This window comes from Thunnus albacares, chromosome 1 (assembly GCF_914725855.1).
Source record: "Thunnus albacares chromosome 1, fThuAlb1.1, whole genome shotgun sequence".
Taxonomy (NCBI): Eukaryota; Metazoa; Chordata; class Actinopteri; order Scombriformes; family Scombridae; genus Thunnus; species Thunnus albacares.
Window position 1 is genome coordinate 21,528,038 of NC_058106.1, and position 17,973 is coordinate 21,546,010.

At 41.9% G+C, this 17,973-nt stretch overlaps 1 protein-coding gene across 6 annotated transcripts in view; it reads left to right on the forward strand.

The window, feature by feature from the left end:
* LOC122980835 overlaps nt 1-17,973 on the forward strand; it is a 160,159-nt gene that overhangs the window by 128,974 nt on the left and 13,212 nt on the right. For all 6 annotated transcript variants that reach the window (XR_006403095.1, XR_006403096.1, XR_006403097.1 and 3 more), the window contains 11 exons: nt 349-603; nt 2,682-2,756; nt 3,361-3,473; nt 3,832-3,889; nt 4,184-10,828; nt 10,955-11,100; nt 11,223-11,441; nt 12,334-12,458; nt 12,722-12,920; nt 17,309-17,722; nt 17,836-17,934. The gene's annotated coding sequence lies outside the window, so the exon portion shown is untranslated. The remainder of the gene's footprint in view (nt 1-348; nt 604-2,681; nt 2,757-3,360; nt 3,474-3,831; nt 3,890-4,183; nt 10,829-10,954; nt 11,101-11,222; nt 11,442-12,333; nt 12,459-12,721; nt 12,921-17,308; nt 17,723-17,835; nt 17,935-17,973) is intronic.

The window sequence follows — 17,973 nt, forward strand, 5'->3', positions numbered from 1 at the left end:
TGGTCCCCCTCTTTGAGTGTCTTTTAGAGAAAACTTATCAGAGCTGTTACAGACATGTTGTTTTAATGCAGAGGGAGCGCACTGTGACTCGGGAGAGCGACACCGTTCACTCACCATATTAGTTCATAGCAGATTTTGGGATGAAGAGACCTGTGTGTGTGCTTCTGAAATTATCACTGTATACTTCAAACATCTTTGTACTGATATGAACATGATTCATAAATGCTACTTTAAATAATCATCTGTCTGGCCAAAAGGAGTATTTAATGATGTTCCACTCTCACTGACTGTTATTGATGGTAACTGTGGTAACTGCCATACTGACCCTGGTCTTCTGTGTGCTATCAGGTTTCTTAGTCCAGCTCCATAGCCATGCAGAGAAAGATGGACATGACCTGAAGATGGACCTGGGACGTCTGGGATGACTTCCATACTGCCTCTGAGATAGTGAGGCTTATAAATGCTGAAGTAGAGAAGCTGCGTGGCCTTCTTGTGTCTGCAGGAGGAATGAAGCCTCATCTTGGAGGTCCAGAACTGCAGGATATGATAAGAGACAGCGATGAAGACTGTGAGCAGGAAAGGCAACGAGGAGATAGAAACACGGTGGGACCTTCAATCTGGATGCAACTTTTTTTTAAAGCAATGGGGTTGAGTGACCTAGTCTACAGCGGTAATGACAAGCAGGCTCAGGGTGATTGCAGTTGTGGGGGGGAGGGAGAAGGGTTGGTGGCGGCGTGCCGTGCGGTCACCCCCTCATCACATCAGATCACAGGGTTGTAATTAACTTCAGCACCGCATCAGACTGCAATCAGCAGAACCACAGAGGAAATTAATTTTTTTTTCCATGGCGTTCAAAAACGTGGCGTTAAAATGCATATTAGCCTTGTGTTTTTAATTAACATTTTGTGCTTAGGAAGCATGTTAACAGTATCCCTTAATGAGCTTTGTGGAAAATGTGCCATGCAGAGGACAAAGGGCAACTTCCCCCTGTGTTTGCTGATGTGCTGTTCTTTATTCTAATACATTGAAGATTAGTAATCATTGTTTAACTCCTCATTCAATATTGCCTTCACATAATCCCCACCTCTACCACTGTTGCGATAGAATAGAGCATTAGTTGTGACAGAAGGAGGCCTTTATTTATTATGTTGAGCACTGGAATGGAGATCTGTCTAGATCTGGACCTGCTTTACTGTGTGGATTTGTTGTTGTTAGACTTCTCACCTATTCGCTTAGACAATATTATCCTCACACTACTGTTTTATGGTTTTGAATCCATTTGTTGTCACACAAGCAGAGTAACTACCTTTGCAGCTTTATTTTCAACATGATTTTCTTATTTAATCAAGTGAAAACAGAAACATTACACAAATTTGAAGTCGTAAACATGCCTTTATAAATTTTGGAAGTGGTGTTAAAACACCGCCTCCAAAATTTATAGTTTAACATTTCCCTAAGTAACAGACATTGAGCACTGTCCATATAATACAACAAACTGTGATTAATAATGCCACTAATATGTCCTGTGGCTCTTGTTGTATGTTAAAATGGATAACAGACTGTCCTTTATTTGTGACTCCATTGTGGGACTGCCATCAGCAGACTATTATAATCAGCTTTATCGTCACATTCAAACAAGTGACCAATCACATTAATGGAGACAGTGATTCATAATGTCATTGCTTCTGGTTATACTTTCCTAAACCTGCCTCATGTTGCTGCTACAGGGCATCTTGATTGATTTCTCCCTTTGTGATCTTAGCAACCATGTGTTCTTGTAACCATACTTAGCATCTATAGTATGCATTTTGTGTCTGCCATATCTCAGTGATGTTTGTCTGCTCTGTATAGTATGGGGGGGATTTGTTGCACTCTCCAATTAGTACTGTGGTGCTGGAGAACAAATTCATTATGAGGAGCACCTTCATTAGCAAAACCTTTTTCACCAAAGAAAAATATAGAACAATTTTTGCTAGAAATCACCTTACATAAGGAATGGTGTAACTGACTCTCGAGGTAATCGCCAACTGAACTTTTAGTCTCTACACAGTATAATATAAACTTTAGGCCGTCCCAGAGAAAGTGACAACTTGTCATCATGTCTCCTTTACTGCAGAACTTAGAAAATATTGTTTCTTTCTTAGCACTTGGAAGTTTTTTTTTTCTTTCTAACGACTTGGTGAAATTTCGGAAATCCTGTCAATGGCTGGCAGCTCCTTGCTGGTTTATTTATCCCCTCTTGCATCTGACTGGTCAGTTATTTGTTTTCCACAGTGTCCTTGTGTGTTATAAATGGGACAGGCCTGTCACTTCAATGCTGAGAGGATGTTTTGAGTTCCTTGAGAGATTTTTTATTTATTTAATTTTGGTTGGAGCAGAGCGGTGAATAATGCATCTCAGCGTGCTACATGTACTGTTTTTATCATTAGCATGCAGCCTGAGTTATCTGCAGAATACTTATGAGTACCGGCAAAATGTTTGTGATGTTATTTATTTATGTTGCTCCTTTCAATTATTCATTTGTTTATTTATTCATGGAAGAACTAACTGAAATTGGAAAATTCATTTTTGCTGAAGGGCACTTGGCCCCACTCTATCCCCTCCCCACACAAAGGGAAAGGGGGGGGCGGGGGGGGGCACATCAGGCTTGTTAGTAATTGCTTTATGTGGTGTTTCCTTAGACTCACCAGAGGACGTCATTTTCATCCAAGCAGACGGGTCAGCAAAGATAGAAAGACCGACAGGAAGAGAGACAAGTGAGTGGAAGCTTAAAGGTGGAAAGAGTATAAGAGAGACAGGAGGATGAGACTAAATCCGTGCTTTCCTTCCAAAACTTACAATTTAGCTTGTTCAGAGGGTTGAGTTGAGGTAACATGCAGTGATATATAAGGAAAAAAAATTCTGAACACTCTGACAGGACTCCACAGGTTGGACTGGAGGCAGAAGTTCAGATAGAGAAAGAACATAATAGGCTGTGCTTTCCTTCGGTTGTATCCGTGCCTTCACGCTCTCCTGGCCTCTCTGTGTTATTGTGTGCTCACTGTGTTTTCTTTAATTATATGGAGTGGGATTTTGTTCAATTTCACACTTGCACAAACATGCAGCAATTATTCCTGATAAGTGATAACGATTCACTGAACATTAAATGAGTGTGTTTGTGTGTATGGGCAAGCATGCGTGTGTGTTTGTGTCGACTTTAGCCTTGTGTCACAAACTGCTCATAGACATAGAATTCCAATTAGCATTAAATGTAAAAAGAAAAACAGATTTGTATGTCTGTGGTGCATCAATAATCATATTCACTGATCACTCATTCATTTTGACACTGTTTTGTCCTTGAACTTTCTGTTTGCATGGCAGTGCTGACAGGGCAGGAGTTTGCCCTGAAGCAGGAGATGCTGATCCAGCGGATGGAGGTGAATCTCCAGACTGATCAGAAAGTGGAGAGGCTGAGAACAGATCCAGCAGGAAAGGTACAGTTTTGTCTCACAGATCTCACATGCACATGTATACACATATTTGGACACCTTTAGTACACATGCTCTTGGGTCACAACACCAAATGCCAAAGAGCTGTCTTCCACAGTAACTGAGTTCTCACTGAGATCTGATTGTAGGAAAGGCGATATGTTGAATGATTATTTTGACTTTTAGTTTTTGGCTGATGTGTAAAATGTCTCTTGGCTTTGGCCATCTGGTAGTGAATTTAATGGTCACATCTACAAGAGGGTCAGACTAAAAATGGTGCCTTTGGCAAGGTAAGATGACTCTGATTTAATGCCAAAATTTCCCACAATACTGGTTTTAAACTTGTTTTTCTTTCATTCTTTAGCGGTAATAGCTACAAATAGCATTTCGCCACCAAACTTGAAAGATTTTAATAATGTGAGGTAAGTGTTAAGTTTTTCTAATCAATTCATATATACATTGTAGATGTATGGAGACATCTGTAGGTGGCATACGTTCATACGATCAATATCAATATCTACATTATGTCCTCAATGTATGAAGAGTTAGATTTCAAATTGCACATCAAGCCATTTCTAACTCAAGTACTTAGTTGCCAGAATGAAAACACTTGTGGCAGACTGGAAGTTGGAAGTTGTTAGAAATAATAAATTACTTTTTTATGATTTTAGAATATAACTTCAAATGTTCTGTGATTGAAACCACTGACTTTCTAGGACCAAACCATGAAAAAGTCTGCTGCCTGGCCAGGACACAACTTACCATTTACCTGCAGTCTAATGAATTCTGTTGAGGATGCCGTAGGAGTGGGTCTCATGAGGGTGGTCAGGCGTGTCACGCTCTCTTCTTCAAGGTGTCAACAAACAGAGCACAGCCATGGAAAGACCATTTGTATCATTTAATTAGAGCATGCTTCTCTTGGCACAGTTCATTTATTTTAATCTTGTTTATGCACCTTGATTGTTTCACAATATAGTTTTTTATAATTAGCCCAGATTGATTAAATTGCATTGATTTTGTATCCTTATTAAAATAAAACCCCCACAGCTCTCCTTCCTTATTTTTCATAATTAATGGTACAGTGTGGGGGAGGCACCAGTGTTGCACATTTTGTAATCAAAGCAGTGGTTCAAATTATTTATCGTGGTAGCTGTCAGAGTAGCACAGTTACAGGCATTTTATTAGTTTGTGGAGGTGTTGTGCCATGTGTGGTGATAGATGCAGATACTTGATAGCGCTGCTGCTGACTTAAAGTGCTAGAAGATGAAAGATTAAGCTGAGCTCACACGTTTTGTTTTAGCCCAGAGTTCAGCTCAAGCCCACGGACGCCACACCACCCCACCACCCCACCCATCCACCCAGCACTGACCTTGGCTGCTCCGCCCGCTGCATGTGTGTATGCGTATGCAGGCGTGCACGCAAGTGTGCATACATGTGCCTGCTAGTACAGAATCTCGTTCCAAACCTAGCGCTCTTTTTAATTTTGATTGATGACTCCGTTTATCTCTGGAATAACAATCCTCTGATACCCCTCACCACCATGTCTACAGCCTCCCTCTCTCCACATGGTAGCCCCCAATTTCTCTACCCATCACACCCCCAGTATGAAAATGATATTAGAAACAAAATGAGATTTGAAATTTTGTGTTTGACAAGCAGCTTGATGAAACGGTTTCATAGCTGGGCTTGATCCATGGAAATTTTATGCTAATAATACTGCTGGCCAAGCAATCTAGTTGGAAATTAATCAGGGGGCTGGATGGATAGGAGAGAAGGGGAGAGGAGAGGAGAAGAGAAGAGAAGAGAGGAAAGGAAGAGGAAGGTATGTTGCTCCATAAACACCCTTCCCCCCTCCTCACCCTCATTCCCTCTCTCCAGCTCTGAATCTCATCAGAAATAGCCATGGGGTGTTGTCTGTGTGATGGGGTAGGGAGAGAAATAGGGAGTTAGAAAATTACACTGCAGCTTAGCACTGATTGATGCAGTAATGTATGCAGTAATGTATGCAGCCATGCAGCAAGCTGCCGTATTATGGATTAGACCTCTCCCGGTCTCAAGAAGTCCCCTTCTGCATTAGAGAGGACACACACACACACACACCTCTTTAGCCATGTCTGTTCTCTTGTTATTATTCAATCTATCCTGTTCAGCTTTTGGCAGTGTCTTTTCGGTATATATCATTTTCCTCCACTTTTGTGTGCGGTTATGTGTGTATCTAAATGGTGATTCAACACGCAGCCTTAGTGTGTTTCCTTTGTCTCGTCACACTTCCTCTCACACACACATGCACACTCTCTCTATATTTATTCCCCTTCCTCTCTAAACTCTGGGAGTCATCATTACACTGAGTCACTAATGAAGTCATTATCAGATTTCACTCGTTTAAAACAACACAATTAGTACAGAGCCCTTAATGATGTTTGCAAGTTAAATGCAAACTAATCGCTTTTTTCCCCCATTTCTCTCTCTCATTTCCTCTCAACCGGCTTGGTGCTCAGTAGGAATAAAGAGAGTTAATGAATCAGTGAAGTGTTTCGTGGATGTGGGTGTGTTTGTGGGCGCATTTTTTTCAACCATGTTACAAGTCTGTATGATTTATTATTTTTACCCCGAGAGACATCTGTTACACCATTCCTTAGTTTTGTAATGCATCATCAGCCAGAGGAAAAACAATATTATCCAGTCTGGGATATTGTACTCTTGAGTCTAATAATCTAATGTACACTAGAGCTGGTGTCATTAAAGTGCCAGTAGAGCTGTAGGGAGATAGTAGGTACACATCTGTCTGTCTCTGAATCCCCACTGGTGCTCACACCTCATTCCTTCACCTTCCCCAACGCAAATACACACATACAAGAGCACAACCACCATGCTCATATAAACACAAACTCACACACTCTGTCCTAAAGCTAGTCCTGTTGCTGTTGCCGTAGTCTAGCCAGCAGGAGGCAGTGAACGCAGTAGACACTGAAGGCAGAAAGGAGAAAGTGACCAGACACTGAGTCACAGGCATTCTAGGACATTTTGCAACTAGTCCATGAGCAATATGTGCCTGTGACAAAAGTGTATATTCTGTTTGGATATAGCTGTGTCTCCTTGATACATCAGCTGATTAAAATAGACCTCTGTGTGCTTCTCACTTAGACATATGCATGCATGCCCTTGAGGCTGATCTGCAGACAGGAGACAAAGAGGCTAAACTGCAACCTCTTTCCCTCTCCTTGGTGCTCTACAGCCCTACAAGCACCAGGCTTGTCTCAGTAAGGTAGCCCAGCAGAACAGCACTCTACAACCTACAGCCTCTAATCAAAGACATGAATGATGCCAGATCACAGGTCACTTCCCTCATCTCAGTATTTTCTGAAAGCACGTGTTGTTTTGATTAATAAGTAGAAGATTGCAAGGAGTTAAGAGATGCACCTGCATGCCCAGGTGAGCAATACACATCACCAGCATTTTGGAACATTTTTGACGTCCATGACTCATCAGTCTCAAAACAGAGAAAAGCTTCTGTTTCTGGAAATTTATTGAACCACACTTACTATGAGATACATGACCACCTTCATTTTTTATGCTCAGAGTCTATTTTTTCTCTCTTGCTCACATGTATTATGCATTTGTTGTTCAAACCACACAAATGTACCACTCTCTATGTTGTAAACTTATTAGCTGTATCTGGAATGATCAATCAATAGTCCGTTTCCATACAGAGCAACAGTGGGCAAGAGAACAGAGATGAAACAATAAATGAAAACAGTGTTGCGTTCTTCCCGCATACATGGACTTGAATTTGTTTTATTGGTCAGCCTGGTAAAGAAAGTTTGGCCTCTCAGCCTCTCGAGAGCTGTGCTGCTGTAAGGACAGCCGGTTGCGACAAGTTGTGTGGTTGTGTTTGGTGTGGTTTGAATAGATGACCTTTCACTTCTAAAACATAAGACGGATCAGCTGGATGGTGGAGAGGGAGTGCCAGGTGTTATAAGCATCAGTGTCTGTGAAATACAAACGGAGCTAAACAGCAGCTGTGTGTTAAGTCAGGAGTGATGCGTATGTGATAAATAGTGGGTGTTGGCACCCAGTGGAGACCAGTACTAGAGGAGTGGAAGTGGTTAAAGGTCTGATGAGGAGCTTACCACCATCTGTAATTGAAGTGTGGAGGTGCTGCTCCCTATACACTTACTTTCACACTCATTTGCTACTCAGTCATAAGCCCAGTAAACAGAGACAACAAATCCCCAAATCCTCAGTCCTGATCTTCCAACCCCAACTCTCCCTGTATGATTCCAAAACGTGGGACTCATTGGATGTCGCTCTCTCATGCCAGACCTTGATTAGCAATACAGAAGTCTTAATCACACACATATCCATGAGCATGCATCACACATGCTGTCAGTGGGTTACACGCAGGTCAGACAGTTAATCAGCTGTGTCTCGTATGAGTTACAACCTATGGCCTGTCTGTGTTTTTAATACTGTTTGTGTTCCCCTACATTAATACACTGGTTGTGATCATCATATGGGGTGCACAAGGTCCAGTGTTTCTACTCTTGATATCTGTACTTAGGTCTACTCCGTGTGCATAAGTACCCATGTGTTGAGAAAGGTTTAGGGAGGGAGAATGGTTATATGTAATAAACAACTCGCTGGAAGATAGGATCTCATTTGTCAATGACACAACCTGTTATTTCATGTAATTGCTGTCATCCTACACTATTTATTGTAGAACTAAGCAAACTTAACACTGAGCACTTTTCTTAAAAAGTTATGGAAGTTCTTCAATTTCAGGGTGAAAAGCCAAAGGTGTTTTGTTTTTTTTTGTTTGTGTGTGTGTCTGTGAACGTGTGTGTATAACATAAATTCAGCCACTACTCTAAATTCAGTTTGTATTCTAGATTGAATATTAGCAAGAAGAAGTTGTTAGAAGATTAGAGAGACTTGTCAAAACAGGATCAAATGTGTTAATTAAAACACAAAAAACACTTCAGTTATCAAGTCAAAAACCTGGCTGTTGAGCAAAGGTTGAACACCAACCATCTAGAACATGTGTTCCTAATGAGAATCAGTGATATTTAATGTAGATTTAACTGCTTCCACCAGGTAGACAAGCAACAGGAGAGTTCAGTGAAGTTATAAGCTGATTAGCTGTGTCTACAGCCTGCCTTAGTTCTGCCACTTCTAACTATGAATCCCAGCTACACAACGATGTGCATATGGCCTGTTATCAACTTTTATTATGCAGCTATTATGCGCAGCAGTGCTTGGATAGACTGGTTTTGTATGTACTATGTAAACAGTGAGGCTGGAACAGAAAGGGTATTTCCTATGGAATTAAGTTTCTGTGAATCTATGACAACATCTTCTACAGGTTTATTAGGGAGTCAGGGGTTTGTAATGAGAGACTGCTGAGTCTCTGTGGCAGCTGTAACAAGTAGTACGAGTTTCTGCCTGAAAAGGATGATAACAAGTTAAGGTCCAGTCAGGTTCATGACAGCAAGCATCAACCCTGCTGAACAGTCCTGGGACAAGACACTTAATCTCTGCAGGGTCCAGGGGGCCCTGACATCACTGAAGGGGGGCAAACAAAAAGTTAATGTTACAGCAACTGTAGATAGTTACAGAGGTGGGACATAGTGGGATATGTCATCTAGAACTGTGGTTGATGTAATTATTATGTTAGTTACTTATTCCATTAGACAGAATAGTCTCTTGGTACCTGTATTATGTGTTCCAAGTTATTATCAGTCACTTATAAACTATTCATTTAGTATTGATGATACTTTGTCGGACAATTGTGACCGAGGAGTTAGATGTCAGTGATGTTAGATGATAGTGATCCCAGCAGAACAGAAAGCTTGTGTATTTATTAGCAGACCTATTCATCATTATGCTGAGTCAAGTCTCTTTGTGATTATCATAAAGCATATCCCTGTAACAACAGTATGTCACAAAAGAATCAAATACCTAATGTTCCTCAGTGCCCAAGACAGGAAGGGAGTGCCCATCACCAGACAGGCCCTCGGCATGTAAAGTCCATACCCACAGCAGTGACTAATTGTTTGTTATGTCAGTGCTTGTCGTGCCCGTTTGCCTTTAATGGAGTGTAGTGTGGTGATCCATCAGGCTGTCGAGCAAGCCCCATGTCAGTTGAAGTGGCTGTGTGTCAGTGGGGCGAGCATGCCGTGCAGATGTGATTTACTGCCCTGCTCGTTGCGCCGTGTTGTGCCTCGCCTCTTAGCCACGCAATGCAGCCCACTCCTCTCCTCTACTCTTCTCCACTTTCCTCTCCTCTCACCCTAGATTGATTACCAGCGCAACTGGCTCATGACACTCGTCATCTTCTGGCAACCTTTTAGTGCCATTTTATAGATGGTTAGCGCACCTCATTTGGCTATTTATACATCTGTAAGTGGCCATGAAATATAGATTTGTCTTGATGGGTGTCAACATTGGAGCTATGGAAGCGGAGCTCAGTGACACCTCGTTATTTTAATGGTGTGAGATGAAGAGGCCACATGGCAGGAGTAATTTTCAAACATGCCTAAATGATACTGTTTTTATTTTCATTTAATGTTTGCACTCATATTTTACTGAAAGCAATAAGACTGTTTTCTTTCTTGCAATGTTTGGTTGGTGCTGAAAGATGGAAACAGGGAGAGAAGAACATCTCTCTCTCTCTCACACACACACACACACACATGCACACACGCACTAAACCACATATTCTATGTGAATGTCAAGGTGGTTCAGAGTGAGAAGAACCCTTAACAGTAACATGATGTGTGACCTGTCATCCACACACACACACATACACACACACATAATTCACTCCATTCACAGGCAAGGTCTCATAGGTAATTAGGTGCTGGCACCCACTCAGTGCGATGTGCTGGTTAATTGAATAGTTAACACATCAGAGGCAGGCCTGTGCAGATTGGAGGTGACACCTGTCAGGAAGCTGTTCTCTCCCAACCCAGGACATTTCCTGCTCTGCCTGATACATATGTCATCTTTGTGCAAAAACCAAATTAGGGGCAGGCAGCCGAGTGAGTGCTGTGCAGCAGGTGTGGAGATAGCTTGAGGGTGGAGGAAGGCAGGCGCTCCTCTGCTCTGTCCTTCAAGAGGATTTGTAAAGCTCCGGGCACCCATCCTTACTTCACTTCAGGCCATTTCCATGGGTATGTGACAGGAAAGTGACAGTTCTGTGAGTTTGTGTGTGTGTGCGTGCGCACATGATGTCAGGCTCTCCCCCAGGCCCTGGAGCAGTGTGCCGAAGGCATTCAGGAGTTGAGTATGCATCGTAGAGAGGTGTGTCAGCTGAGTAGAGGTGTCCAGACTCAAGCAGCTCAAAGACAGCTGTCTGGCAGGTAGACTGGCGTTTGCAAAAAATATGCCAGTTTATCATACAACACTTTTTTGTCCCCACGTACCATAAAATTGCATGTGGATACATACTTTATATGTGTTGACTCGGGGGTCACATTCTTGTCTAGAGATGTTGCACCTTCAGAAGGCAGGGGACAGGCTGTGGACAGAGGTCCTGTACAGTCAGCAGGAGATAACAGCTCCAGAGCAGAGGGTTGTCACACTGGAGCGAGACCTGGGGGCTGCTCACGGCCAAACCACTGAAAGAGAGCAGGTTATCAGCTGGGCCATGTTCTCATGTTACAGAAGCCATTCCCTACATATGAACTGAGCAATTAAACTCACACACATACACTCACACTCTAGACTCATTATGTCCTCTCACATCTGCCACAGCAGGGCAGAAAAGGGATGGACTCCTGCGTCTGGCAAAGCACAGGACGCTCTGCAGAGAGGGACTGTGGAGGCACAGTTGCAAGCAGCTGGAGCTGCACAGCCTGATGGTAATACTACCATTGATACATCACAGACTGACCCAGCATGGCCTCCTCTCAGCCCAGCAGCTGCAGCATTCGCAGGAGCTCAAGGAAGACCAAGACCTCTGCAAAAACTCAGGTATGACAGCTTTTGGGAAACAGTGCATTTAATCCTCTCTAATTGATTGAGAAAATGTTGTCGCACAGTCTCAGTGTGTCTGCGGGCCGAGCTTATCAAACTCCCATCTCTTTGTTCTACCCCTACTGTCATTCTTCATGGTCAGATGGGGCAGAAGTGTCTTGAATCTCTTGAAAGACACATCTGTTTTTTCTCTGTCACCTTCTTATGAGTTTTTCTGTTTTTCTCATATATTTTAGAAGAAACTATTAAAATTACAAAGACACTGACAAACAAAGAGAGAATGATTGAAATAGTATAAGTTAGGAAGACGGGGATGAAGGAAGGCAGTGACAGGTTTTTGTGTCAGGTCAGCTAGCCTCCAGTGCTGGCTTTAATACATTGTGCGAGACAGTCCCCTGTGTGTGTGATGTGGCAGCTGCCTCAGCCACTTATTTGCGAGGAAGTTGCCCATCAGTTCACAGCCCAAAGCCTTTTGTGCACACATCTTATCTACACAACATACCCACTCGCAAAACTATTAAACCATTCCATTATACATATAAAAAGAATCTTAATATATGGATGCACATGGAGAAGAGGTCTGTAAAAAGGTATATAAACAGAAAGTGTTGGGTAGAAGATGGACAGGTCAAACAAAATACCATACTTAGACTTATTTAAAAAAGTAAGTGTACCTGGCAGGGGACTCCATAAAACAGTTGCATGAATACTTTGTAAACACTTTCAGGCAACCGCTCTTTAAAGTGTCACCCCATCATTGTGGATTTACAGCAAAGCAGCACTGCGGGGACAAATGTGTCCCTAGAACGTGTATTTGTGTGAGAGTGAATATGTATTTGTTTTTGTATGTTTCATTTGAGATGCGTCTGTTTATGTTTATGCTTGACAGAAAGAGAGCGCTTTGCTGTCGGCGGGTGGGCATCAGCAGTCTCAGAAGCAGTCGGCAGAGGTGGTGAAGACTGAGCAGGTCCAGAGGAATCTATGTATGACTGAGATTTAACCGCAAATATACAGGTATACTTTATTCCCTACACTGTTTAGAGCTTGAACCTGAAATAAATACATCTCTCAGAGCTGTTACGATATGAATTATCATGAGACTGTATTTAATTTAAATCTCATATGATCCCTAGTCAATATGAAAAACACCAGGAAGGAAATCATCTGACTGCGAACTCTTTAAAAACCCTGCAGTGCCTCATACAGACACAACTAGTGGTTGACAGATCCTTTAGCACTGTGACTCTTGTGGTGTCCTGTATCCTCTCTCCCCTCAGCTTCCCACCCATCCCATTCCTCCCATTCCTCACCATCCATCCTGCTGTGTGTGGGCCAGACACTCAATAGACAGATCATTCCAGGTCGGGGCCCTCATGTGAAATCAGATGTTTATCTTGCCAGTTGAAGTGGGACAGGGGCATCTTAACCAGCACCTTGGTAAAGGTCTCATGATCTCACTCAGCCACTGGGGCTGCTGTAAGTACGCCCGCCACCTGCCAATAGGCATTAGGGAGGATTTAGTAATTAAGTGATAGGCTGAGGACTAAATTGGGTACTTGTGGGCTGGCGAGTCACCCCAAGGTCCCTACAGCCATGCAGATAGGGGATTCTAATTGCCAGGAATATTGATCAGCCTGGCGAGGGGGGTGCACAGGGAATTCACTAGCCATCGATTAGCTGTTACTGCACCTCACTTGTCAATGGAAGAGGGAGGTGAGCATTGGAAAGGCTCCGGGCTTTTCCCACAGTATCCCTCACCACCACCGGCTCCTTACACACACATTCAGAATCAGTGACACAGCATGTTGCGGTGAAAGTGTTCTCTAAACTTCTCATACACCCTCTCCATATGTGTAGACCAACATAACTCTTTTATAGGCAGTCCAGGGGTGTTATATTATTTGAAACAGGGAGCAGAGAGAAAGGCTTTATAAAGGGCCCGTTGGCAGTATTTTTATGTACTAATAAAGTGCCACCCTCCACCCAGCCCCATCTTTCTCCCTCCTCTCTGCTTTTTTTCTTTTCCTTCCAATTCGCCTCCCTGAGTTTGTAAGGGCTCTGACCCGTGGCTGTGGTCCTAGTTAATGTTGGGAGGGAGAGAGGGGACTGAGCTTGCCTGCCCTCTGATATTTAATTAGTTGCTCCACCTGGCAGTAAATAGTCCCTGGTCAGCGCTCACACACACATACACGCACACACGACTGCGATCCTAGTTTTATCACTTATGCTCCAGTGACACGTCACCATCACAAAACAACAGGCCATAAAAAACAAAACCGTGCAGGCAGAATTATAAAACATCCTCTCATTAAATGTTAAAGCTTGCCTGCTCAGATTGAGTCTGTCACACATGCACACATTGCCTTTTATTGATTTAGTTTCATGCATGACATACTTACAGCACTTTAATTTCCTATGACTGGGCTGAATAGAGACAGGATCAATTAGGGGATGTGTTAAAGGATATTAATTTTAAGATTTCATTTGAATTTAGATTGTGAGTTTGAGATTACTGTTCAGTTTGGTGGATTTTCAGGAAAAAGTAGCTTTGATAAGTCAAATTCTAAGGTTGTCATTTCAAGGGTAATATAAATCGCTTTTCAGATTTGCGAGTGTGTGATTCAGGACTCACAGGTGGAGTTTCTAAGGAAGGAGGTTGAGGAAAGCTGGGCCTGCTCAGTCCAGCTGCTCTACAGGTGGTGTATTAACTTCAGACCAGGCAACAAAAAATACGCTTTGATCTCAGACTGGCAGAAAAGCAAATAAGGATATACAGTACCATCCATGTGATTGAGTATCAAGTTCTTATATGATTTCATTTCCTATTGGATCCATCATGACAGCAAGCATCCACCCTGCTGAACAGTCCTGGGGCAAGACACTGAATCTCTGCTGGGTCCAGGGGGCCCTGACATCACTGAAGGGGGGCAAAGCAAAAAGGAATCCCCTTGCAGGATCAATCAGTTTACGTTACAGCAACTGTAAATAGTTACAGAAGTGGGACTCAGTTGTGATATGTCACCTACAACTGTGGTTGATGTAATTATTATATTAGTTACAATTTCCATTCAAACAGTTTCATGGTACCTGTATTATGTGGTTTAAGTTATTAGTCATTTATAAACCTATAAACCTAAATCTATTTAGTATTGATGATACTTTGTCAGACAATGGTGACCATGGAGGTAGATGTCAGTGATGTTATTATATTTAGGTAAATGGCATCATAACCTTAGTCATGTGTAGCTTACAATCAGTGAGCAAGACATTTGTTTGGCATATTGTTCAAGGACGATTCAAGAAGACGTGGCTTTTTGGAAAAACAAATCCACTCAGGATTGTCTCTCCGACAATGCCTTTTACATGTACAGTATGTCATTTGGATTCAAAAACATGATTTTCTAGCTACTCATAGTTTAGTTTTACTGGGCCATCTTGGCTAGTGATTTCTATTCGTGCTGAAATGAATTGCAGAAACAGAAGCAGTGAGAAGGTTTGCTGTGCAGCAGTCTCTAACCTGAATCATTTAGAGCCTATTACAAAACATCAATATATTGATCGAAGTAAGTGTCTCAGTGTACTGCTCTGTAAACACACGGTTGGCTCAGTTGTGCATGTTTTATCTGCTTGAATCTTATCAGGATTTAAATCTTTTCATCTTCAATTCACTCAGTCGTGGCACAATTGGCTTCTGAGCCAAAGATTTGACCTTTGATTTGTTGTTTAATTCTCAGTTTGAATGTAATGTTAAGTAATACACACCTTCCCATTCTCTTAAATGAGAAAGTGTGTCCAAACTTTTGACTGGTACTGTATACTTTTGGTTTTCATTTGACTTATGTATTGAATTCTGCATGTAAAGGTTAGGTGTTTGATTCCGACTGGAGCTCACTCATTTTACAAATGTAAATGTTCATGGTCCTGTAAGTCACGAATAAAAATTTCCCCCAAATGATGAAGCCTGTGGCCTGTGTGCCATTTTCAAGCTGAAGCATGCTTCATGTACCAAAAAGCAGGCTTGGCAGCAGGTCAGGATGATCGGTAAAATAAAGAGAGAAAGACAATTAGAAGTGGACAAAGACTGACTCACAGGCAGGTCAAATGATGCACATTCAAATTTGTGTCCACAAATCTTTGAATCTTTGAAATAATCAAACTCAAACACATTTTTATGATGAGATGCCCTAATGTATAATGAATAAGAATGTAAATGTGGCAAATAAGAAATAATGCCTCCCTCCCTTTTATTTTGGAATATATGTTTTGCTTTAACCTCCTCAGCATTATTTTCATCAGAATTAGTACAAACATACATGCTATGTGTGTTTAGAGTCTGAGCTCGTTTTTTAATATTTATTTTTTAATACATAGAGTGTAAATTACATACATTTTGTTTTGTTTTTAACGTATTGCACAGTATAACTCATGAAACTGATAGATCAGTTTACATGTCCTCTGTAACTACCTATACACATACCCTACAAATACTGAAAAAGAACTGAAGGAAATGTCAATCAACCTGTTTATCCCAAATCAAGTGGGCATGTAAGTCACTCGTGTACACACCCAGACATATACTGTGCACACAAACATTATGTCACTAAAGAGACATAACCCATCACCTTTGTGATGAGAAAGCATTCTTGTCTGTGTTCATCTGTTGATATTCATGGAATCTAGCAGCACCAGACTGTAAGCCGAGCATCACGATTTGCTTCCATGCTCCCATCTGAGTCTCTGATCTGTGTGATTTCCAAGGTCATTTTGTCATCTCTGAAGGGGGATTGTTCCCCATGCTTGTCCTCTGATTGAAGCCTAGTTACAACTGTTCATACGCCACTCCGAGTCACCCTCCAGCCATACTCACAAATTGAATTAGTTTCAGTCTGAATTTGTGTTTCAAAACTAGTAATTATTTTTTAACCCCAGAGGAAGCCAAGAGAAATGAGTCAGATCTTCAAAAGTCATGAAATTTGACGATATATGATTTTACACCAACCAAAGGGACACAAGCCTGAAGCACAGCAATTTACCAACCATTCATCTGTTAGCAAATTAAATCACACCGCATTTGACATCTTTTAGAAAGTTAGATAAATCTGATGAAAAAGTTTCTCTCTCAATTACCATCTGAAATTAATCTCCTTAATCCCAATTTGATCTCTTTCATGCATATAAGGGGTATCTTTCATCTGCCCATCTATGTGCTTTAAATCTCCACCACAGAGTTAAGATGGAACGTGAATGTCAAACTTACTGCTACGTGAAACTCCAACACCCATGCAGCTCCATGAGATGGGAGAGCTGATTAGCTGAGATGAGGACAGAGGGGCGTAACTGACAGCCTCCCATTATCTCTCTCTGTCTCCAGGAGTGTGTGACGATGCTGCAGGGCGCCGGAGGCGGGCATGGTCCGGCTGTAATACATAGTCAAATAACCTAAAATATAGTCAAATAGTCAAATATCCTAAAATACAGCTGCCAGGTCAAAGAGAAACCAACTTTCATCTCACAAATCTCACTTTTAGACATATAGTCAGACATATTTCCACTATATATATTTAATGACATGGATTCATTTAATTCTTACTTTTCTTTTTTGATCTTATAATCAAACAATATAATCTGAAAAGGTGAAATCATGCTTTAAATGAACTATTTTCCATTGCACATTATGAATGCCCATGTTGACTGACAAGCAGCCATTGGTTCATTTTAAGGGGTCACAAACCCAAAAAGATCAGAACTACTGTTGCATTCTGTGCATTTTAGGTGAAGATTAACAGATTTTAGGTTTTGTGTGCACATTACTCTGTCATATGCACTTTAATTGATGCTCTGTGCATATTTTGTGTGCTGTTTAGGTATTTAACCTCTTGGATATTATGTCTCGGATGAGAAGGAGGCCCTAAAGAAAGAGGTGATCTTCAGCTGCAAGAGAGGACAGTCAAAGAGCACTGAGCTGCACACCGAGAGAGCAATGAGACAAGGAGATTGGAACTACTACTGGTACTGTTAGGTATATGAAAGAAAATGGTCATCTGAGGCCATGGCATTAAGATTTTTGTTTGTGCGTGAGTGCTGCTGTCCCTGTGTGTGTGTGTGTGTGTGTATGTGTGTATGTGTGTGTGTGTGTGTTGTGGCAGAGAGGGATCATGAGTTGGCATGCCTGCCCTGCCCTGTGTTATGTCCCAAGAGAGGTGCAGACCAAAAGGAGAAGACTAAGCACTAAACTAAAGAGATGATCAGGCTACAAGCCACTAGCAGATACTCTCATGGTGATCTGCAGATTCAGTCGGTCACCCAAAACTGCTCCTAGCATCCAAGCAACCATGTCCACATGATGATACTGATCAGGCCTACTTACACACCAGCTCTCTCCTCTTTAAAGAGCATGTTGACCAGCCAGTGCCCTACAAGCCCCGAACACGGCTATGATGTGAGTGCTCCATAATAGGAAGGAAAAGGAGTCTCATCTCCTTTCTCAACAGTGAGTATTAGTTTAAGATAGCCAGAGCTGGGAAGGGGC